This window comes from Pinus tabuliformis, chromosome 5_2 (assembly GCF_031772625.1).
Source record: "Pinus tabuliformis cultivar Carrire ecotype Pingquan chromosome 5_2, CPIR1, whole genome shotgun sequence".
NCBI lineage: Eukaryota > Viridiplantae > Streptophyta > Pinopsida > Pinales > Pinaceae > Pinus > Pinus tabuliformis.
In genome coordinates, this window is record NC_142306.1 from 261929794 (window position 1) to 261956623 (window position 26830).

Sequence of the window (26830 nt, forward strand, 5' to 3'; positions counted from 1 at the left end):
TTCGCCCGATTTAATCGGTCCTGTAAATCGAATTTTTTTTTTTTTCTCACATTTCTTCTTCATGAATCAAATCCTTCGTTCATTTAACATGTATGGTTTTTATTGTTTTTCCTGAATTTTAATTTTATAATAATTTTTCATTAATCAATTTTTTAATTAATTTGAGAGTTTTTTTTGCTTTTGCTTTTGCTTTTGTTTTTTTGTTTTTTAATTATAATCTAAATAAGATAATATTAAAAAGAAATATCAAATAAATAATTTAACCATTAGAATTAATTTTTTTAAATTTTCTCATATTTGTTTTTAATTAATTAAAAATAACTATTAATTTTTTTATAAAATAATTTAAAAAATGCCTTTTCCCAAATTACAAAAAAATACCAAAAGTTACACCTAAAGTATTTATTTTGAAGAAAAATTTGATTTACTCTATGATGGTTGGTACATTGAAATATAAAATTCAATGTCAAAAATATTTTGAATAGTTGTTTTAGACATGAAGATAATTATTTTGATGAAAAAATTGATTTATTTTATAATGTTTGGTATCATGAAACATAAAAATTAATGCCTAAAATACTTTGAAGTGTTAAAAAAAAACATATTGGATGGATGAATAAACCTTTGCATATATAAAAATGGTTCTTCTTTAAAACAAAAATGATATATAAGAAGTACTAATTGACACTTTTACAGGAAATGATTACAATAATTACAAAGATTAGATATTTATATGAAATTTATGAGATAGATATTAAAGATTGGATTTTAAAATATAAAGAATTGAATAAAATCATTTGTAAAATAAACCATTAGTTATTAAGAACTACTTAAAAGAAAATGTGATTCTATCCACATGTAACAACTTTAACACATTAAAAAAATTAAAAACACACTCCACGCCCTATTAACTATGTCGCTGGCAAATATCGAGGTCATTAAAGAAGTTATACGAAAATAGGACTTAATGATGATCTCTCCTTCATGTCTGCCGTGATCTTTCACCTTGGTTAGACCCCCTGTCGGCATATTTCCTTGTTTAATGCAGCATTTTAATGATGGAGGTATGGTTCGAGGGTTAAACTGACACCTTCCGCTCAGACATTAAATGACTAACTCATCTCATTGAACGATCTCGACAGAATAGTCTGGCGCTTGGTCACTTGGCCGATCTTCCACGGTAGGATCATGGTCTGTGGATCTGAGGGTTCTCATGCTCTAGAGTCATTTGTATGTTATCTTTTTGGCTTTTCATTGTATGCGACTTCCATTTGTTCCTTTGCAAAACCTTGGGGTGCGGCTCTACAACCTGACTAAGGATTTGAAGAGAAACCATGGTGTCGGCCTGATCTTCTCGTCTAATGGGTTCAGCCACGTCCAGGTAACTTTTTCAAGATTTTCTTCCAACAACTTTATCTTCAGATGCTTTCGTTTTTTAGTTTGAACCATTCCTCCTATTCATCGGTTCTTTGGTATGCAGGTAGTTCCACTGTTAGCTGTTTTGCACACCTCAGGAAGGATGAGATAGGGAAAACCATTCTTCCATGGAGGTAGTATCCTAGGCAAGCTACAAAATTGTTTTTCTGAATTTCTCTGACTATAAAGAGCCATTAACGACTGTAACAGGCCTTCCAAGAGCTCGTTGCTTCTTATTGCCCGGAGTTCCTCCTACACAGGTAATGACGAAACCCTAGAACATTTTAACTTATATCAGTTGTTTATTCTTATTTCCCTACAAGATTTAATCCCGGTGTTCATGTAGTCGTAGGTAAGGTCTCCGCCACACATATCCCAGGGATTTCAGAGTTTGGAGGTTCCTCCTTACGCCGATTACTATCTTCTGGTTACAGGTTGGTTTAATCACTTTGCCTTCTAGTGAACTTACGACTAATAAGTGCCTCCAAGCTTCAGCTAGCTGTGAAAGCATTCCGTCTCGTGTGTTTAATGTTAGATTATCTAGTTTATAAGTAAACCTTATATCGAGGCATGGCCATCATTAAATTCTTAGCTATAATGAAGAAACTATAGGAGGGTTGTAATTTTGTTTGAATAGTTCGAGATGGGATGACACTATGAATTGGTTTGACTTCGACTATGGGATTTAAACCCGGTTTTGATATTTTCTATTTAGGTATAAAGTTATAATTATAAAACATTCCATACACGAATTTTATTACTTTGTTTGCTCGGTTCCACCACTATTCTGGTTATAATGAGTAATAGCATTCCCAGCTTGAATGATTTGGAAAATTAGACAAGAGAGAGGGTGGTTGGCTCTTAGTTTTTCCTACAAAAATCGACTGAGAGCCACGAAGAACCCTCGTGATTCAGTTAATGTTTTGTACAGTTAATGATGAGTTTGGCTAATCTAGTTGTACAATGGTTTGTGATAACTATTCCATGATGAAAATATCGCCTTTCGTTTGCATCTGCCAGTTGGCATTTTCGATATTGCATCTATAAAAAGGTTTATGTTTGCAGAAGGAATGCATTTCAGTTTAATATTTGTATGCTCTATGTATCAAAAAAGCATCTCATGGTTTGATTAAAAGTAATATTCACTCTAAAGCCAGACACTGTTCATCTATTGACTTCTCTAATTCACTCATATAATGTTATTCTGAAATGATTGGGTTAGTTTTCCTATAGCAGTTTAAAGCTACTGATATTATTTCATTAGGATTCATCAATTTAAATAAAGTGACAGAGTATAACCAGGAGTATAATATGATAGAATATATTTAGAAATGTACCACAACAGAATATATATCTAGTAATCAGTCTGCTATTAGCTGTCCATTACTGAATAATAATAACTCATTTTAGTTAAATTACTAAGAACAACATGTATTAATTATCTGTTTCTACTTGCTTATAACTGTGTATGTAATGACCTATCTTGGAAGGTGTCTCCACCCTGCCACGGATCTAGAAATTACGTTCAGATTCGCCCTCCGAGCTCTTCTTACTCTTGACAGTCAATAAGTCTATCACATTCTGGTATCTTGGGCCTCAGGAATGTGGCCCAGCCTCAAGTCTCATACCATTTCGACTGTAATTCACAGTTTTCCCACTGGTTATTTTTTTGTCGACCTCAAGGAAAATTTGGACAATGTCATTCCTCATTTCTTTTCCTCCAACCCCCTTAGGATTCTCCCTCCTTTTCTTTTTGAGGGAACAGATGAGAAACTGCTTGTAACTATCTTAGGAATTATTAACTGTTTCTTCCAGTTCTTTTGACAAACTGTTTAAATTGTTAATTAATAAGTAACAAGATATGTTATGGCTTCTCAGCCTTAGTTATTTAATAGTTTATGTTAAACAAAGTAAAATATTGAAGTAATAAGTATAACTTGGTAATAAAGTAAATTTTCATGGAGCATAGGGTGTTACAACTTCCCCCACTTGTGAGGAACACTGTCCCTGGTGTTCCTTTTAGGAAAATAGTGTCAAGTAAGCTTCCAACATAGTTTCCTCTTCTTCTCAAGTAGCCTCTTCTAGGCCAAAGTGCTTCCACTGCACTTTAACCTAGGTGATAGCTCGTTTCCTCAATATGGTTTCTCTCTGATCTAGAATACGAAGAGGCTCTGCTAGAAATTTTCAAAACAACAATTCCTATGTTCCCTAATCTGTTCTTTTATTACCTGTATATTTTCCCAGTTAATTATATGTTGAGGATTGTACACATATTTTTTTAACAAGGAGACATGGAAAACATTGTGGACCTGGATATGGCCTAGGAGTGCTAGCTTGTATGCCACTGGTCCAATCTGTTCCAAGATTTGGAATGGTCCATAGTACTGGGGTGCTAACTTAGCACAACATTTCCACTGTAAGGTACTTTTCCAGGGTTTGACTTTCAGGTATATATGATCGCCCAACTAAAATTCCTTATGTGATATTTTTTTATCTGTGTAAACCTTTCTCCTATCCTGGGAAGGTTTTAAAATTTGATGGACCTTTTTAACCGTATCCTCCATTTCAGCTAACATATCAGGACCCAATTTTAATATGTGAACAAGGCTATTCCAATCTATGGGTACCCTACACTTTATCCCATACAATACTTCAAAAGGGCTCATGCCCATTGATTTGTGATATCCATTATTGTAGGAGAACTCTACTAAGTGGAGGTAGTCCTCCCATTTATGCGGTTGTTGCATTATAAACATTCTCAACATGTCTTCTAGGATTTGATTCACTAGCTCTGTTTGGCCATCCATCTGTGGACGGTAAGCAACACTAAATTGAATCTGGGTACCTAACCTAGAGAAGGGAGTTTTCCAAAATGTGGATGTAAATTTTACATCTCTCTCAGAAATTACCACTTTGGGTATTCCGTGCAATCAAAAGATTTCCCTCATAAATATGTCCGCGATTTCCACAATTCTGTAGGTGGATTTTACGGGTATAAAATGAGAAGTTTTTCTTAGCTTGTCCACCACCACCATAATTGAGTCATGCTACTTCTTAGTGTGAGGTAAACCAATGATGAAATTTAGAGTGATTGTCTCCCATTTCCACTCAGGAATAGGTAATGGTTGGAATATACCAGTGGGATGATGATGTTATGCCTTCACCAATTGGCACTCCAAACATTTAGATAGGTACTCATCAACATCCTTCCTTAAACCTGACCAGAAGTTACTTTTTCTGATGGCAGAAAATAATTTTTGGTATCCTGGATGAGCGGCGTAAGACTTTCTATGAAACTCATCCAATAACAATTGCTTGATAGAATTCTTATTATGGATATATATTCTATTTCAGAATATTAACTTTTTTTTTCAAATTTATACCATAATCAGATTGTTTCCCCTTCTCCTGAGTTTCCAATGCTTTTTGCCAAAGGGAAGCATATTCTGGGTCCTCGAGAGATACTTCTCTGATGATGTCAGGAAGGTTAGATTGTACTTGGCTGAATTGTACTTCATAGATATAATGTAATTTCCTGCTTAACGCGTCAACCACTTAATTTTCCTTCCCCTTAAGGTGCTTCATTTCAAAATTGAATTCACTCAAGAATGTGGTCCATATGGCCTGCCGAGCATTTAAACTAGATTGGCTAAAAAAGTTTGTAAGGCTGCTATGATTAGTTAATAACATAAATTTCTTTCCTAGTAGGTAGTGTCACCACATTTTTAACGCATGTACCACCGCTATCAACTCAAGATCATATGCAGAGTATTGTTGTTCATACTCTTTCAATTTTCATAATTCATAGGCTACAACCTTCCCTTCTTATGTTAATATCCCGCTGACACCCTCCTTACTTGCATATGTGCAAACCACAAAAGATTTTTTTGGATCTGCTACTTTTAGCACAGGTGTAGTAGTAAGCAATTGTTTTAACTGCTCAAAAATTTGTTAACATTTAGCTATCCATCGAAAGGTACACCCCTTTTTTTGCAATGAGGTCATAGAAAAAGCTATTTTTGAAAAACCTTTAATGAATCGACGACAGTGGCTGGCTAAGACCAGAAAGGATCTAATATCAGCAACATTCTTCGAGGTGGTCCATTCCATAATGGTTTTAACCTTTTCAGGATCCACCGCTATTCCCTCTACTAATATAACATGACTCAGATACTATATTTGACTTTTGAATAAATCACACTTGCTATACTTAGCTTATAGTTGATTATCCTGCAAAATTTTCAATACTATTCTCAAGTGCTTTTCGTGCTCCTCCTCATTCTTAGAATAAATTAGTATGTCATCAATAAAAATCAGTACAAATTTATCTGAAAATGGCTAAAAATACTATGCATCAGACTCATAAAGTTACTGGAGCATTTGTAAGGCCAAAAGGCAATACCATAAACTCGTAATGGCTGTAGCGAGTTCAAAATGCAGTTTTACAAATATCTTCATCCTTTATTCTTATCTGGTGGTAGTCGGACCTTAAGTGAATTTTTTAGAACACACTAACTCCCTACACTTGATCAAATAAATCGTCAATACGTGGTAAAGGGTATTTGTTTTTTATAGTTAGTTTATTTAGCTAATGATAATCAATGCATAGTCTCAAAGTTTCCTCCTTCTTTTGCACAAATAGCACAGGGCCTCCCCAAGGGGATACACCGGGGCGAATGTACCCTTTATCTAGAAGTTCCTGAAGCTACATTTTGAGTTATGTTGGCTCATGGATGCTCATGTGGTAAGGATCTCTCGAAACAGGAGTTGCTCCAGGTATTAATTCAATTTTGAAATCAATATCACGCTTAGGTGGCAATCTAGGAATGCATTCAGGAAATACATCAATGAAATCCTGAATCACAGGAACATTTTCCAAAGAAGTCATTTTACTCTTGGAATTGGTGTATCCTACTTCGACAACATAAATCTTACAACGCTTTCTAATACATCTTCCCAACTGGTTAGCAGTAATAGGACATAACTTAATATTTTTCTGGATCCCCTGTATTTCCTTTCTCTGTCCAGACTCTGTGAGATCAATTACAGATTTCTTTTTAAAATTGACTAGGGACCAACGCCCTTCCAACCAATCCATCTGTATTATTATATCACGTGATCCTAAAGGAAGTACATTAAGGTTGACATGGATTGATTGTCCTGAAACTGTTATAGGACAATGTTTTGTTTTTGCATATACCCTTCTTTTTGTCCCTGTGGCTAGTTGAACTAACCAAGGCTTCTTAAACTTACTGCAATGCATCTGAAATTTTTCTACCACTTTAGGACTAATATATCTTAGGGTAAAACCCAGATCAAACAAAACAGAAACAGGTTGATCATAAATCATACCTTCACACTCGATTATGGTGGGTTGGTATTCTTCTTGATGATCATCCAAAGCAACATTAATTCTGGGCATACTCCTTGCTACATTTCCAATGGTGGAGGCTTCTTGCATATTTTAAATTTGTTCTATTCTGGCCCTATGTAGGCAATTTTTGTAGTAATGGGATTCTCCACATCCCCACCATTGCAGAGGTTGTTTTGACTATTGGTTGTTAGCAGGTTTACTAACTCCCTCTAGCTATTTATTCTCGGTGTAGGCTAGAACCTTTGAATGGTTCCTTGGAAATTTACTGAAAGTTCTTTGTTGTATTTTCCTTCCATTAGTGGTCTTTATCTATCTTCTTGGGGGTAAATTTATCCCTCTCTTTCCTATTTCTCCTTTGAACCCGTCACTCTTCTATTTCATTTATTGATAACAGATGATGTGGGCTTTTCGCACCGCATCATCCATTGTTCTAAGATAATAAAATTCTAGCTTTCCCTTCATAAAGTTGGGTAAAATGCTAATAAATCGTTGAATCTTGGCCTTTTCTTCTTGCATATATGGGACATATCATATCAAGGAGGTAAATCGTTTCACATATTCATCCATGGTCATGGTTCCCAAGCTTAAATCATCGAACTCCTTTGCTTTTTCATCATAGTATCGCTCAGTTAAATATTTATCCTTGAAATGCTTCTGAAATTCTTCCCACATAAGTTGTTCTTCATCAATTTTTCTCACAGTCTTGATTTCTTCCCACTAGAGGGTGGCCTTACCCCTTAGTTGATAAATTGCGAGTCGTGCTTTACGTTTATCAATATAGTCATAAATCTGAAAGTACTTGCTCATGTCAATTAGCCATGCTTCAAATGCTTCTTCAGATTCTCCTTCAAAGAGAGACAATTTTATCCTTTTGAACTCACCTTGTAATTCCATCTTCTGCCTTTTTGTCTTTCTTTGGCTGGAAACATTATCCAAATGTCCCTCTTCATGTTCCTAGTGTCCTTCTGTTGACTTTGCATTATCTTCGCCATGATGGTCCATCGAGGTTTCCTCCCTATCCTCAGCACTGAGATCTGGTCCCTCTTGATTATGTCAGTCGGACAAATCTTAAGGTTTCTTTCTTGTTCTTGCTTTAGTTGTTCATTATCCATTCTCAGGTTTGTCATCTCCGCACGTAATTGTTAAACTGTTTCAAGTAGGGCAGTGTTGGCTTAGCGAGATTATTCTCCTAGTTGTACCCATACGTCTGGATTGGCCTGTACATAAGTTGCGTCTCGCTGGTTCGATAGTTTGGGATTCCTCTGCATTTCTACTCTTGGGTGCGTATCTCTATCTCTATGTTCACATTCACACATACTTAGTTTCTTATTACAGATATTTTTTTTAATATTTATTTACCATATATATATATATATATATATATATATATATATATATATATATATATATATATATATATATATATATATATATATATATATATATATATATATATATATGTATCCCAAAAGTCTCAGTGTGCGAGCTTGGGCTCTGATACCATTTGTAACAACTTCAACGCACACACAAAAAACAATTCAATCTACACCATATTAGCTATGTCGTTGGCAAATCTCGAGGTCATTAAAGAAGCTATATGAAAGTTAGGACTTAATGATAATCAGTCCTTCATATCTGTCATGATCCTTCACCTTGGTTAGACCCCCTTTCGACATATTTCCTCGTTTAATGCAACATTTTAATGATGGAGGTATGGTTCGAGGGTTGAGCTGACACCTACCGCTCAGACATTAAATGACTGACTCAGCTCATTGAATGATCTCGACAAAACAGTCTGGAATTTGTTCACTTGGTCGATCTTCCACCATAGGATCATGGTTTGTGGATTCGACGGTTCTCATGCTCCAGAGTCATTTGTATATTATATTTCTGGCTTTCCACTGTATGTGACTTCCATTTGTTCCTTTGCAAAACCTTGGGGTTTGGCTCTGCAACCTGACTAAGGGTTTTAAGAGAAACCATGTTGTCATCTTCATCTTCTCATCTAATGGGATCTCGCTACGTCCAGGTAAAGTTTTCAAGAGTTTCTTCCGACAATTTTTTCTTCAGACGCTTTCATTTTTTAGTTTGAAGCATTCCTCTTGTTCATTAGGTTCTTTGGCATGTAGGTAGTTCCACTGTCCATTGTTTTACACACCCCAAGAAGGATGAGACAAGGAAATCCGCGATTCCATGGCGGTAAGGAAAATTTTAAGGATGGAAATTTTTCTTGAAGTTTAAAAACATTGGCGAATCTCACTAATCACTAATATGAAAACTATAAAATGTTTATTGACATATTTGTAAAACTATTCAAAATTATAATGATTTTATATATAGTCTCTATATAATGTTGGCGATTTTTAAGGTAAAATAAATTTATATTCTAAAATTGGGGCGAATGATATTTTATAAAAATTGGAAATTGACGAATCTTTTTTGTGGAAAATCATGGAAAATTAGTCCATAGGGCAAATATTAGCCCCTAAAATTTCTGTGCATGGAGGTAGGATCCTAGGCAAGATACAGAGTTGTTTATCGAATTGTTCTGACTATAAAGATCCACTAACAACTGCAACAAGCCTTCCATGAGTTCGTTGCTTCTTATAGCCTGCATTTCCTCTTACACAGGTAATGAAGAAACACCGAAAAATCTTAACTTGTGTCAGTAGTTTATTCTTATTTAGCTACAAGATTTAATCCCAGCATTCATGTAATCATAGGTAAGGTCTCGACAATGCCCATCCCAGGGATTTCAAAGTTTGGAGGTTCGTCCTTACGCCGATTACTGTCTTCTGGTTACAGGTTGGTTTAATCACTCCACCTTCTGGTGAACTTATGGCTAATAAGTAACTCCAAGCTTTAGATAGGTGAGAGCATTCTTCCTTGTGTGTTTAATGTTAGATTCTCTAGTTTATAAGTAAACCACACATTAGGCATGGTCATCATTAAATTCTTAGTTATAATTAAGAAATTGTACGAGGGTTGTAATTTTGTTTAAATAGTCCAAGATGGGATGACACTATGAACTGGTTTGACTTCGACTATAGGGTTTAAACCCAGTTTTGATATTTTCTATTCAGGTTTAAAGTTATAATTAGAGAAAATTCCATACCTGAATTTTATTACTCTGTTTGGTCGATTTCGACACTATTCTGGTTATAATGAGTGACAACATTCCTAGCTTGAATGATTTGGAAAATTAAATAGGAGAGAGGGTGGTTTGCTCTCTGTTTTTCCTATGGAAACCGACTGAGAGCCACGAAGAACCCTCACGATTTAGTTAATATTTTGTACAGTTAATGATGAGTCTGGATGATCTAGTTGTACAATGGTTTGTGATAACTATTCCATGATGAAAATATCGTCTTTCGTTTGCATCTACGAGTTAGCATTTTTGATATTGCATCTATAAAAAGGTTTATGTTTGTAGAAAGAATGCATTTCGGTTTAATCTTTGTATGCTCTATGTATCAAGAAAGAATCTCATGGTTTGATTAAAAGTAATATTCACTCTAAAGCGAGAGACTGTTCATATATTAACTTCTCTAATTCGCTAATATAATGTTATTCTGACATGATTGGATTACTTTTCCTAGTGCACTTTAAAGATACCGATATTATTTCATTAGGATTCATCAATTTAAATAAAGTGACAAAATATAACCAGCAGTATAATATGACAGAATATATTTAACAATGTACCACAATAGAATATATATATCTAGTAATCAGTCTTCTATTGCCTATCCATTATTGAATAATAATAACTCATTTTAGTTAATAATTTCTAAGAACAACATGTATTACTAACTCATTTTAGTTAATAATTACTAAGAACAACATGTATTACTTATTTGTTGTTTATAACTGTGTATGTAATTTCCTTTCTTGGAAGGTCTCTCCACCCAACCATGGATCTGGAAAATACGTCCAGATTCCCCCCTCCAAGCTCTTTGTACTCTTGAGAGTCAATAAGTCTATCGCAGTTTAGTGATTCCCCCTCCGAGCTCTTTGTACTCTTGACAGTCAACAGCAGTCTGATATCTCTCAGGACTTGGTCCCGCCTCAAGTCTCATACCATTTCGAGTGTAATTCACAGTTTTCCCGCTGGTTATTTTTTTTTCTAGCTCAAGGAAAAACTTGGCGGTATCATTCCTCATTTCTTTTCTTCCAACCCCCTTAGGGTTCTCCCTCCTTTTTTGAGGGAACATATGAGCAATTGTTTTTAACTGTCTCAGATATATGAGCAACTATTTGTAACTGGCTCAGGAGTTACTACCTGTTTCTTCCAGTTCTTTTGACAAACTGTTTAAATTCTTAATTAATAAGTAACAAGATATGTTCTGGCTTCTCAACCTCATTTTTTTAAACAAAGTAAAAGATTGAAGTAATAAGTAAAACTTGGTAATAAAGTAAATGTTCGTACAACATAGGCTGTTACACCACATGAGCCCTAATATTTACATCACTCACAACAACATTTTTTTATAAAATATTTATATCTCCAAAACATTTAATTCACATAGGAGAATATCCATATTTCATAACAAAAGAGAAATATAAAATAAAAATGTGATAATACTTCCAAATATACATACTTCAAACTTATTAAATTTACCAATAAAAATATGTGTATTTATGTTAAAAATGTTTAATAACATAATAAAAAATAAATATTACAAATTTAAAGACACTTGAAATTAAACTTGCTAATTAATATATATAAAAGAGAATGTTTGACATCTTATTGAGATTAAACTTACTTATTAATTAATTAATAAACATATAGAAGAGAATGTTTAACATCTTAATAAAACAAATGAATATTGCACATTAGAGATCTTTAAAATTATAAAAACAAAAAATATAAAAAAGTATCCTTATATTTCTGAATTATAATTATCTAAAAATATGTTTATAAATCAAAAAAATATAAAAATAATATTAATTATAAAATTATTTTATACTTATTTTAATAAATAACAGCTTGCATTTTAGCTCTTAACAATAACAATTTTGTTTTTTAATCATCGATCTTTCTCAAACTTCTCAATTTTATTTTGAAAAAAATTAACATACACATCTAGTTCCTAACTATATATTTAACTATTTAGTTCCTAACCATATAAAATAGTTATTCATTATTACATAATAGCTAGTTACTAGCTATATATTAAACAACTTAACAGATAATATTTTTATTATAAAAATTAATAATATTTTTATTTGGTAATATTTTTATTATAGAAATTAATAATACTTTAATTTGAAATATTATCAAATGTATTATGAATAAGTCAAACTTTAAACTTTAATAAATTAGATTATAAAAATTTATTATTTCTAGATAAAATATTATTATTATAAAACTTGAAATTATTAAATAATCTATTTATAATATCAAAATAAAATATTTAATTAATACATAATAGTTAGTTTTTAACTAGATAGTAAACAATTAACCAACCATTAATATTCAACGACTAATTCTGGGTAATCATGTATCCATGCTATTTATTCCCTAAAAACAATTAATTTCTCACCTTGTCCCGAAAATGAACCTCATTAATTAGTTCAAAACATAAACCAAATCTTAACAGTGTGATTAATCCAAAAAAATAATATTAATTTCCTTAATTTTTAATTTATATTAATTAATTTCTTATTAGCACGAAAACAATTAACATACAAACCTGCTCGTTATATAATATTATGAAGACTAATTTCCTTAATTTTCAATTTGATTTCCTACCCGAGTAGCACTATTGATACTGATAGGTAAAATGGATAAAAAGCTTTTTTTGGAGATATAATTGATAAAATAAAACCAAATACTGTAATTTATAAACTTACCCCGCCGTTACTAATCGATTTTTCACGTCTCTCAGCAGCTATAGGGAAAGCACCTGCAGCAAAACTTACCCGCTGTCACTGATCGATTTTGCTGACGTAGAAATAGGTTGCGTGAAAACTGGAGAGCGCGCTTGATAGAATCGACGTAACGATAAATGACAAATCAAATCTGAGGTTGTGTTTGGTGGAGTGGTTCCCACTGAAGAAACAAAGGCCACCATTGCTTATTTCCACGTCGTTTAGGCTAAGAATAAGCTTCATTTTGAAGATCTGAATATTAGGCTACTTTTTAGGTTTTTTAAAAATAATTAATTTCTTTTTCTAGTAAGAATATATTTTTTTGTTTATAATTTTTTTTTATATATTATTACTCGTAAAAAATTATAATTATATTTATGAAATGTTATAATTAAATTTATTAAAATATTTACATTTTATAAAGGTCCATTAACTATTTAATTGATATAATCATATAAAATTATTAAAAAAGGTAAATAAATTCAAAATAATTGTAAATAAATTTAAAATTTAATTCTTTTATAAGGAGTCGTTTAACCAGGTGGAGGAATTGCCTGGATATCAAAAGTGGCTGAATCTGGGTCAAAAAATTCCAAAAAATCTTGTAGAGACAGTGTTTGAATCATGTTTTTCATGGTGGAAATGGATTCAACACCATCAAAAAAGTCTAGGACACCTAAAATTTTGAAATTTAACAAGATTTACAAAAATTTTTACAGGATTTTTTCTAAATATAACCGAAATTTCTATAACTTGCTGGACAACTCCTCTACCTCATTAAACTACGCGATTTTATAAATCTTCATCATACGGTCTCATACAACTATTAAATTTCATTGTTTTTATCACCATAATATTTATTTTCAATGGTTTGAAGTGCTGCTCACGTTATCTATTTTAAACCATCACTTCTTCCTCTGTCAGGCTGTCCACCTTATGACATTATAGACACTTAAAAGTCCGATTTGCTTAATAATCGTAAGCTGACCCAACCTCATTTTCCAATGTTTGCAATGATGGGTACTCTAGAAATTAATGTTTCCAAAATTGGATTCAGCTTTACATCTTCCATTTGGATTCAGCTTTACATCTTCCACATCTTCCATCATTTCTGTATAGAATTGTTCAATTTCAAAATTGCCATGACTCATTTGTTGACTTAAACCTTGAATAAAATTGAACCGTTCGAATACTATATAAATTAATATTGAAAGCATGCTTAATGACACAAAAGTTGCGAATCGCTATTGATATATTTTAAGATTTGGTATTAAGTTGAAATTGATAGGAATTATTTTTTTAAATATTTTTATCACCATAAAAGTTGATAATACCACTGCATAAGAAAATGCTGATTGAAATGATCGGTTTTTTTCATAATTATATTATTTCAATAATTATTATTTTAATCATCCTATAAAAATAATTTTATTAAATCAAATTAGACAAAATATTTTAAATTAATTAAATATTATTTTTAATATAGTTATTATTATTTTCCATTATTTAATGATTTTTTTTAGTTATTTTTTTTTAACTTTTGCAAATAAGTATTTTTAAAAGGGTTTTTTTATTTTCAATAAACAATTGTAAATAGTTATTCTTATTATTTTATATGGATGTGAAATTTGAAAATGTATTATTTAAAAAAATAAAAAATAAAACATATTTAAATTTTTTTAGAACATATAATCTCAAAATTATAAAAATGCTTTATTCTATTCTCATATGAACAAGATATTTTCCCATTAAAAACATAATCATGAACATATTTAACAACATAGAGTACAAGATATTATTAAAATCTCTTTAAGCTCCATCCAAAATCACCTTCAATTCAAGCAAGGTCGAAATAAAAATGTACAATCTTAACTAAACCATCTATCAATAAATAAAAAGATCATTTGATAAGCTCGCCCCACCTCATTCGCCAATAGCCAATGTTTGCGATGATGGGTACTCTATAAATTAATGTTTCCAAAATTGGATTCAGCTTTGCACATTCCATCAATAAATAGAAAGATCATTTGATAAGCTTGCCCCACCTCATTCGCCAATGTTTGCAATGATGAGTACTCTATAAATTAATGTTTCCAAAATTGGATTCAGCTTTACACCTTCTATCATTTCTGTGTAGAATTGAGAGGAATGACACTTTCTCGGATTTCAAACATTGCCATGAGTCATTTGTTGACTTAAACCTTGAATAAACTTGAACCGTTCGAATACTATATAAATTAATATTGAAACCATGCTAATGACACAAAAGTTGCGAATCGCTATTGGTATATTTTAAGATTTGGTATAAAGTTGAAAATGACTGGATATATATATATATATATATATATATATATATATATGAAAAGAGTTGATAAAGAAAATGCTGATTGAATTGATCGGTTTTTTTCCATATTTATATTATTTTAAAATTTATTATTTTAATCCTCTTATAAAAATAATCTTATTAAATTAAATATTCTAAATTAATTAAATATTATTGTTAATATAATTATAATTACATTTCTTTATTTATTGATATTTTTTAACTAATTTTTTTTTTAACTTTTGCAAATAAGAATTTTTAAATGGGTTTTTTTTATTTTTAATAAACAATGGTAAATTATTATTTTTATTATTCAATAAAACTTGAAAATAATTGTAAATTGTTATTCTTATTATTTTATATGGATATGAAATTTTGAGATGTATTATCTTTAAAGAGTAAAAAAATAAAACGTATCTAAATTTTTTTAGAATATATAATCTCAAAATTAGAGGAAATATGCTTTTTTATATTCTCACATGAGAAGCCTTTTTCCCATTGACAGCAACAAGGACTTTCTTAAAATCTCCTTAAAATCCATCTAATATCACTTTCAATTCAAGTAAGGTTGACATAAGGATGTCCTGTCTTGACTAAACCATCAATGAATAATTCCCTTGAATAAATGGAATATTTATGGCTGCGGCTAGTAGCACAATTGGAAAAAAGCATGTTGGAAAACAATTTGTATCCAAGTGATGAAAAGTTCAATCCCCTGGACATGTCTCACCAGCTAAACAAAAGGAAAACTGGAATATTATCCATAAAAATATTTATGGATCCCTTAATGCGATGGAAAAACCATTTTGAATGCCCTTATAGAGGATGATATTGTTTCTTTGGAAGACATGGAGTTTGGGCTTAAGCAACTTGCTAATGGGAAAGCTAAGGACAATGAAGGCTACCAAGTTGAAATTTGTAAAATGGAAGAATCTATCCCCATCCTCCACATACACAAGCTCTTTAATTTGGAAATGAAGCAAGGATTCAAGGATTCCTTAAACCTAAGACACGAAGCATGATTGTACTTATCTTTAAGAGTGAGCATAAAATGATTTCGTCCAATTACAAGACCATTATGATTAACCACATTTTAGCAAAGTTGTACGGGCTTATTTTGGAAAATGAAGAATGGGCACTGGCTTAAAATCCATGGTAAGTGAGCTAAAGGCCAAGCTATTTTTAGGGGATATCATTTAACCATGCACCATCTTATTATTATTAAGATAATTGCAAAGGAATGCCACAATAATAAAATTGATCTCCTTCTATTTCTTTGTTGACTTTAGAATGTTTTTTTGAAATTATTTCTAAAACAAAGCTAGGGAAGAGACTAGAAGAGATAATAGTTCATCTTGAGTTGAGGGTTGTTGGGACAAGGTTGTATGAGAAGGTTATTTCCAAGATTAAAACCATTGTAGATTGGTCAAAAGAAATTAAATGCAATATCAGAGTCAAGCAAGGGTGTCCATTGTCCCCTACTATTTTTGGCATATACATTGATAAGCTACAAGAGTGTTTGGAAGATGAAGTTTGTCTTGGCTCCACACTCACTAGTATGCCCATAATTGTTCTACTTTCTTCCAACAACATTATTTTTTTTTGGAAAGGATCCATTTTGATTGTAACAACCCTAGTAAAAAATCCATGTAAAAATATATAAGACCACAGTCATGGGACATGTATTCCAAGTTGAATGGAGGGAAAAACATCCTAGTGGGTGTTCATTTCAGTTATTATGGCTAAAGGAAATTGGCAAAGACAAAATGACATTTTCAGCACATTCATTTATGAAAATAATGGAAATTAGGTGAAAAGGAAGGTGAGAGATCACAAGTTGCATGTGAGGAAGAAGTTGAAGGAAAATAATGGAAAATGAAGAAAATAAAGGCCTCATTAATAAAAGGCTTCTAAGGATCAGTTGGCAAGATTTTGTTCAGGTTTTGCATTGGATCAAGAAAGGAAAAGAAGGCAAGAGGAAGGAAGGAGCAAGCAAGGAAGAGAAAGATCAAGTAGATACAACAAGATTCTTTGCACGTATTGATTTGCATGTTTGATTTCCTTACTAGATTTTTCATACATGGTATTGCATGTAGTTCTTTGCTATTATGGCATGGGTTTTTCTAGGTGTAACATTCTTTTTAGCATAGCCTTGCCATTTCCGAATAGCCATGGTGTGATAGGGTTCTCATGTTTTGGTTGAGCTGGATTACCGATGGATTTAAAGTATAGTGAGGTGGATCTTTGAATGATAGAACACATGGCCTAGTGGCCCCTAAACCATACTGTAGGTTATGGTAAGGACATATTTTGTTTTGCCTCAGTGGGTCTAGGAATCCTCGACTGATGGATGACATGATATATGGTAAAGCCTAGAGGTTGTTGCGCTTGATTAGGCCAAGGAATCCTTGCCATTGAATGGAGGGATATACATTAAAGCCTAGAGGGTGTTGTTTCCGTTTAGGGTCTAGATATCCCTGGATCAGACCATAGATTGCAATAAAGCCTGAGAGACTAGAAGATCAAAAAATTCCACACAGTGTAGGTGGAGAAATTCAGTGGAATCCATGCTTGTTTTAGACTAGTGATCTGGTGGAGATCATGGTAAAGACCGTCATTACATGTTTATTGTGTTGGCCTAATGATCTAGTGTGGATTGTGGTAAAGCCTGGTTTCTATTGATGAGGGTGAGGTGGTTTAGCCTTAGGATGCCCTAGTTGGTTCTTTTCGTTTGAGTCCCACATTCATGCTTGGAATATGGCACAGAGGTGAATGGATGAAGAGAGAATTGGCTCAACCATTCTATGGTCAGGTGGAACGTGGTAGTCCCATCGCGGGTTAGATTTTTCATTCATTAATAAGAGGTTCTTTCCTTCGAATCTTATGTGTAAATGTATTGGTTTATATGTGCATTTTATGGTTGATGTATCATTGATATTTCTATTGTTATTATGTTGGTTATAAGCATGTATTATGATAGTGATGATGTATGGATTTCCTCATGTTTTGATTGGTAAATGAATGACCAATGTATCTATGACCTAATATATGATAATGCAGCTAATGATATAAGGGAACAATGATTATAATACAAGTATGATACCCCTATGCTTAGACTGTTGTTTACACCTATATATTACATATTTGTGATATGTTTGATGAAATGTTTGTCATGGTTAGTAGGGGCCTAGTCAAAGACTTGTTTAAGTAGTTGCATTTGTACCATCATTCCCTTGCTATCTTTTTTTCTAAAGGAGTCATTTAGTTCTAGGCAATGACCTGGGCTCTGGGCCTGAAAATGTGGCTCAATTCCTAGGGACGCTGGGACAACATTGAGCAAAATAGTCCCTAGATGTTGGGATACCATCCTATGGGAGTGTCCAGAGCCTTTTGGATGCATGCATGCCCATATCGTTGGAGTGTCCAGCGGTTAATTGGTCTAGAAGCTCAGTGGGACCTAGGGATTGGTTACCTGAGAGGTTGGGAAGGTTCTTGGGAGTCCTCTTACTGATGTGGAAGGTCTATGTGTTGTGTTTCCATCAATTCCACTTCCTTAAGGTCACACAGGAGGTTGAATCCCATCATAGTAGCATCTCGTCACATGTTTACTCTGGTTGATCGGTTACTTGGGGAGATGTGGGAGGAGGGTGTTACAAAGTGGTATCAGAGCATGGTTCACCCCTCGGACTGGATGGGTGGTGTGTTCGTCATGCATTCATGTCGGTTGCATATGTGTTCCTTATGTTTGTATTCCATGTCCTTGTTGCATTTTCATGTTGTTGATCATGGTTGTAGTGAAGGTTGATGGTGTTGTTGTGGGATGTGTCGTCATGAGTGTATGGTTGTATATGCATTTTTTACGCATGTTAGTGTCTATATGTTTTTATGCATGCATTTTCATGGGGAAGTTTGTTGTTAATGAGGTCATTGTATGCAATTAGGTCATCATGATTATGTTGGTATGTTATGATGCTATTGTGTTTGCTGAGATAGAGTAGGAGATGCAAATCATTAAATTGAAGTTGCAACAATAGATCTCAAGGCAAGAGTGTATCATTATACAAGTTTGTATGTGGGGCATGCAGATATGTAGGTTAAGGATTGTTATATGCATTATGGTTATGTGTATGCATTTCATTCTATTAATGTTATGGTTACATGCATGATAGATGATAATAGATTAGCTTTTTCATATGCACGTGTTAGATAGTCATGAATGATACTAACATGTGCTTGTATGCATTGGTGTTGTTGTTTTGTGTTAGATAACTTGATGATTAGGTTATATATTGTTGATGAGTATGTTATAGGTTAAATTGTTGTTGTCATATGTTAGTTAACTTGATGATTATGGTTACAACATTAATATCTTGATGCTATATGTATCATGCTAAATTGGATTGGCCTATGCATATGGTAAGGTTTATGACATTCAGGTATGAGTCAAATTATTTATGACATTGTGTTGTACTAATCTAGACTGATCATAGATATGTGATTTTTATGTATGAATGATAACTATTTGTGAGTTTATAATGTGAACATGTTAGCCAATTATTTTCATGGGTATCATGACCTTATTTATGTTTGAGTTCATATGTCATGAAGTTATGTCATACAAATCTAGGCTGACTGTGCAGATGTGATTATTATGTATGAATGAAACTTGTTTATGAGTTTATGATGTCAGCATGTCTGTTAGTTAGTTATTGTTATGGATCTCATGATCTTATTTGTGTTGAGATGATGGGTTGTGAATTTATATCATGCTAACTAGATTGATTGTGAAGACAAGATAGCCTCTTGTGAGATACATTAAGGTATGAGCTTGCTTATGTCGTCTACTTTGTGCTTTATTATTTTATTATGTTATCTATTTCATGTTTGAGCATTTGGTGTCCATTATGTTGTTTGTCTATTGTTTGAATGTTTGATTACTTGAATGATATGAGTATGTGTCTATAAGATATCCTGACAAAATGATCTTCTTTTAAAATGGTTGTATTAATACATACATGTTGAGACTACATATATGTACTTGAGTGTAAGAAGGTGATAGTCTTAGAATTATGTATTGTAATTGATGTATGTGCGTTGATTTTAGATTATGACATGGTTTTTAGACTTGGTAAAGGTTGATTTCAAATTAATAGATATGTTTTCTTGATCTTTGGAACATGTGATTGACATATGTGAACAATTGTGGGAAACATGGTTGGTATTAGCATGACAAGGTAATAGTTGATTTGTTTATATAACTAATAGTTGGGTGATGTGATAACATGTAGTAAGACTCAATTGTAGCAAGGTAAAAGGTAAAAGAAAGGAATTGGGTGATAATTCCTTTCGTTATGTTTATATATCGTAGTTCTAAATGAATGAATTCTTTGCATATAGGAAGTCTTATTAGCCCTAATATTGACTAAAATAATGTGGCTATGTGTTATATTCATGGACATGTATTTGACATGTATAACAATGGGTGTCTAGTTATCGCTAGATCTTTCAAGGGAATTGGAGTCCCTTGAGACATGGCACATATGTGTTTAGCTACAAGGCAACGTGCTTAGCATAAAAAAGTAATCTAATGGGTATATTTTTATATTTATTTATACATTGACAATTATGTGTTTATGGTAGTTTGATGCAGGTAGTTGCATGGCAAGAGAGGTTTCCATGAATCTTGAAGAAGGATCAGGTGAGTTGCCCCTGAGAACCATGGGGATTGAGTCATGGTGTTTGCTACTAGCCTTGTTCTTTTGGTATTTTGTTATTTGTTATGCTTGATTGTGGCCTTGTTTACATCTAGTGTATGGCCATACCGATTTGTTTTTGGTGTCTTATTGTTATTGGTTTTCATAGTTTTCTCTTACTTGCTTCTTGATATTGGCTTTTATGTTTTGAGAGTCTTGCGAATTGGTTGGGAAAGAGGAAAGTTAATGGAGCTCGAGAAGAGTTGAATGAACCCCAACAGGTTATGAAAGGCTAAATGAATACCAATTCATGTATAAGGTAAGTTGAAGGTAAGAGTATGACAACAAGTTGGACTAGTTGGGCCCATTGGGATAAATGAACTATGGTAGCATAGTCATGAGAAAATTAATCAGAAAAGGTAAAGTGAATGGATGTGAGGCATCCAATTCCTTGGCTATGTTGGGAGCTATTGTTCTCAATGTTTTGCATGCTCTGAACATATAAGGGAGTTCTCTTAACCTTGACCTTATGCTATCTGGTAATTATGTTACAATCATAATGATGTTGATGTTTATATACATGTATTTAGGTATGTATGTATGTCATGTCTGACAAGTTCGTCATGGATCATGGTTGTTTAATGCTAATGTTTATATGTATATACGTGTGTATGTATGTCATTGTCTGACAAGATCATGATTTTTTTCTTCTAATGTTTATATATATTTATGTATCTATGTATCTATGTCACTGCCTGACAGGGTCATCACGGATCATTCTTGTGGAAGAATGATTGATTATGCAGGTAAGTGGCATGATGAGGTTCTTGGTCTTATGCAGAATCAAGTGGGGAGAGTAATCATGAAAAATATATGAGGCCAGTATCATGTGGATATGAATTGATATTGTATGCCTGTATTATCCCTATGTTTATGTTATGACAGGTAACGCTGAAGGATACCTCAATGGAATGAAATCAATGTGCTTTGCAACATGATAGGATAAGCATGGATGGTCGAAAGACACTAGAAGAAAGGTTTCTTGGTAGAGGGAGTATAGTTTTAGATGCGCAATGTTATTGTTGCATATATATTATGCATATTGTATAAGCAGTGATTGTACCTATGGTGATGTGTAATGTTGTATATGTAGTATTGTGTACATATGATGTATGTTTCTTGTATACATGGTGTTGTGTGTATATTACATATGCAGTGCTGGGTATAGATGGTGCTATGTATGTGTTGGCTATGTGGTGTTGTGTGAAGATGGTGTTGTGTGCATGTGGTGTTGTGTACATGTCATGCTATGTGCATGTGGTGCTGTGTGCAAGTGGTGTTGTGTACATGTTGTGCATGTGGCATTGTATACATGTGGTGTTGTGTACATGTTGTGCATGTGGTGTTGTTTACATGTGGTATTGTGTACACATTGTACAGGTGGTGCAATGTACATGTGGTTTTGTATGCATGTTGTGAAGGTGGTGGCATGTACATGTGATGTTGTGTACACGTTGTGCAAGTGGTGATGTGTATAGGTGGTACCTTGTACATGTTGTACATGTGGTATTATGTGCATGTCGTACATTTTGCGTTGTGTACATGTGGTACTATTAATGTGCGTTGTGTAGTCATGGTATTATGACATGTGCATTCGTTGTGTTGTACTCTGTGTATGTAATTGTGTTGTTTCGTACAATAGGTTTAGGTGTATGTATGTGTTGTGTTGTACACTAGGTGTAGGTGTATGAATTGTATGTTTGTTGTAGGCACATGTATTGCATGTTGTATGCCATGTGTGGTTATATGTGTGAGATGTACACTATTTGTATGTGTACATGGTTGAGGAAAAAGGCACTGGGTGTTTCCTGAGTATGGTAACCAATTCAATGTGGGTATAGAATAAGGACAATGGTAGAAGGTAAGGATTGATTAAAGGATAAGTATCAATATTTTATTTCAATTTTATTATGCATGTGATCTATGATTCTAACTTGTGATGGTTACATGTGATTTTTAATTATGGTTTATGATGATTTCATTTAATTCATGATTTTAATTTATGATGGTTGAGTTTGAGCTAAATGGATGTGATATGTTTGTTCATGATGATTTGATCAAACAATTAGTTTGACTTGTTGTCACAATAAGTAAACATGGTTGTAAGTGTACCGTATTGATGAGATACCAATGAGGTACGATTTGCAGTTATTTCATTTCATTTTAAATATAATGGAAGTTATGTGCTTGGTACAAGAAGAACAAAAATTCTGAGTTGGATGGTTGAAACTAACTATAAGAATTAGCAATGTCAGTGAAAGGAATTGGAACATGTAAAAATATGTTGGTCAAGCATTTCAGGAGAAGGGCCATCGTGGGACACTAGTACCCAATAGTGTCCATTGATTTCCATGAGCATGTTATGACCAGTATGATGGTTTTGAGGAAGGTATATGCCTTGGTTGTTTAACCTTCCCATGCAAGGAAGCCTTCCTAAGGGATGGATCACCCAAGATAGGGCATGTCGAGGAACTTGGAAGGTGAGTGACTTCACGAAAGGGGGTAACCTGATTTCCCGAAGGACTATGTATTAGAGAAGGAAAGGTTAGGGATGAATTTGTTTTTGTCATTAGCATTTCCAGGTGGAATCAGATGCACATTGGGTGTTCCCTAGAATAATGAGCCAATAATTTTTCACTGAGAGGACAAGTAGCGAAGATTGTATTGTTGGATATTGGATGTACCTTTGAATTTGAAAATGGATTCTGGACTTCCTAGGGAAGGAGGTGAATCCTGGTACTACTTCTGAGGGTGGAGATGTGAGCCTCTAGATTCCCTTATTGATTGAAACGAGCATCATATCCTTTTATTTGCTAGCTGAGCAAATGTGTATATGTGTATATTATTATAAATACTATATCGAGCCGATTTATAAAGATCCATAGATAGTATGGGTATTTGTTGGTTTAAGAAAATGTTCTTAAGTATATGTGTTTGTTCTTGTAAATATCATAATGAGTTGTGTTATAAAGCTCTAGTAAATGGTATTATTGTCATGTTTCAACAGTGGTCTTTGTAAATACTACAACGAGCTATGTTATAAAGCTACATGGGAAGTATGTTTTTTTTTTAGTAGTCTTGTTGGTTATTGGTGTCATTGAACACCGAGGATGAAGTTCCCCCAAGGGGGAGGGTTCTGTAACAACCTTGGTTAAAAATCCATTTAAAAATATATAAGAACACGATCATGGGACATGTATTCCAAGCTGAATGGTGGGAACAAAATCCTAGTGGGTGTTCACTTCAGTTATTCTGGCTAAAGGAAATTGGCAAAGGCAATGAATAAGGCTTTGGAAAGGTAAAATGGCATTTTTTTTCCACATTTATTTATGAAAATAATGGAAATTAGGAGAAATAGAAGGTGAAAGGTCACAGGTTGCATGTGAAGAGGAAATTGAAGGAAAATAATGGAAAATGAAGAAAATAGAGGCCCCATTAATAAAAATTCTTATGAGGATCAGTTGGAAATATTTTGCATTAGATCAAGAAAAGCAAAGAAGGCAAGAGGAAGGAAGGATCCTGCAAGGAAGAGAAGGATCAAGCAACTATAACAAGATTATTTGCATGGCATGCATGGTATTGCATGTGGTTATTTTATGTTATGGCATGGGTTTTTCCATGTGTGACATTGTCTTTAGCTTAGCCTCGCCATTTCTGGAAATCCATGTTGTGATGGGGTTCACATGTTTTGGTTGAGTTGTATTGCCGGATGGATTCAAAGCTGAGTGAGCTGGATATCTAAATGATATAACACATGGCCTTGTGACCCCTGAACTAGACTATGGGTTGTGGTAAAGTTGGATTTTGTTTTTCCTTGGTGGGACTAGGTATCCTCGACCAATGAATTAAGGGGTATACGACAAATCATAGAGGTGGTTGCCCTTGATTAGGTCTAGGAATCCTTGCGAGTGAATGGAGAGATATATGGTAAATCCTAGAGGGTATTGTCTTGGTTTAGGGCATAGTGATCTCTGGATCAGACTATTGATTGCGGTAAAGCCTGAGAGACTAGGAGACAGGAAAATTCCTCATGATGTAGGTGAAGAAATTCGGTGGCATCCATGCTAGTTTTGGCCTAATTATCTGGTGGAGATCATGGTAAAGTATATTATTACATGTTTATTGTGTTGGCTTAATGATCCAGTGTGGATTGCAGTAAATCCGTATTTCTATTAATGAGGGTGAGGTAGTTTAGCCTTGAGATGCCCTGGCGGGTTATTTTGGTTTGAGTCCCACATTCATGCCTAGAATATGGCATGGGGATGAATAGTCGAAGAGAGAATTGGCTCAACCATTCTATGGTTGGCTGGAACATGGTATTGCCATCCTTGGTCGGATTTTGCATTCATTAATAAGAGGTTATTTCCTTGGCATATTATGTGTAAATGTATTGGTTTATATGTGGATTCTATGGTTGATGTATCCTTTATATTTCTATTGTTAATATGTTGGTTATAAGCATGTCTTATGACAATGATGATGTATGGCTTTCCTCATGTTTTGATTGGTAAATGAATGAATAATGTAGATATGACCTAATAGATGATAATGCATCTAATGATAAAAGAGAATAATGCTTGTTAGCGATTCTTAGATAATTATGAGACACCTATGCTCAAATATGTTGCTTACACCTATAGATTACATGTTTGTGATATATTTGATGAAATTCTTATCATGATTAGTAGGGGTCCAGTAAAAGGCTTGTTCAAGTAATTGCATTTTTACCATCATTCCCTTGTTATCTTTCTATTCTAAACTTGTCATTTAGTTTTGGGTAGTGACCTATGCTCTCGGCCTAAAAAAGTGGCTCAAATCCCTAGGACGTTAGCATAACATTAAAAAAATTAGTCTCTAGATATTGGCATAAAATGTGGGAGTGTCCAAAGCCTTTTGGATGCATGCATGCCCATATCAAGGGAGCATCTGAGGCTTAATTGATCTAAAAACTTAGTGGGACCTAGGGGTTGATTACCTGAGAGCTTGGGAAGGTTCTTGGGAGTCCTTTTGCTTATGTGGAAGGTTTTTATGTTGTGTTTCCATCAATTCCACTTCCTTAAGGTCACATAGGAGGTTGAATCCCATCATAGTAGCCTCTCGTCACATGTTTACACTGATTGGCTAGTTACTTGAGTAGATGTGGGAAGAGGGTATTACAATGATCTTGGAAAGCAACTCAAAATGCTCCAAGATATATTCTCCAAGAGTGGTATGACTGTTAATACCAATAAAACAAAATAAATGATAATTAAACTCAAAGTGATCACCTATGATAATTTTATTTATGACAAAAAATCCTTGGAGGAAGTTCCTTTATACAAATATCTGTTAATCAACATCCATCTTAAGCTCACTTGGAATTGTAACATTAAGAAAAGGGTAACTAGAGCTTGGAAATCTTACTATGGGCTTGAAAACAATTGTAGTCAAAAAATCCTTGGATATGGGATTTTAGAAACTCATTTTTGAGACTCTCGTCACTCCCATTATTTTATATGGATTTGAGGTTTGTTGCTGGAATATATCTAGAGAGTCATAGAGGAATATTAAACAAATCCAAAAGAAATTTATAACCTACAACCCCAAGATTAAGGAAATACTCCCTACCTTATGAGTTTGATTAAAGAAATATTTTCCCCCATTTAAAGCATGGATATTAATATGTATCTTATGTATAAGAAGCTATACAACAGAGATACTAAGAAGTTCCCTAAACTTGCTTCTAACTCTAATCAAAACCCCCACCTTCAACTCAAGTAAGGGCGGCTTAAGGATGCCCAATATTAGCAGGACCATTGTGGAATGAAGGAGGAGTTCATACTATATAATCCAAATAGTATTAGAAATATCATTACTTCCAAACCATAGGAGAAATTGTACGGAAATCAAGAGCCATAGAGAAAAAGGAAACTACAATATTATAAGGAGGTGATCAACTCTTATGTAAAAAACCAAAATTATCTTTCCATCTTGACTAGTGTTAAGAATAAAATTAACATTTACAAGACAAAAACTAATCATCATGCCCTTCAAAGTGAAATTGGGATTTGGTTAATTCCCAAAATGCCATCAAAGAACGTGTTTGTCACA

At 33.5% G+C, this 26830-nt stretch overlaps 1 long non-coding RNA gene across 1 annotated transcript; it reads left to right on the top strand.

Moving 5' to 3' along the window:
- Positions 1–1485: 1485 nt before the first annotated feature.
- On the top strand, positions 1486–2162 carry LOC149158509 (uncharacterized). Its single transcript, XR_016262043.1, has 2 exons — positions 1486–1676; positions 1763–2162. It is a non-coding gene; the product is annotated as an uncharacterized LOC149158509 (long non-coding RNA).
- Positions 2163–26830: the final 24668 nt, after the last annotated feature.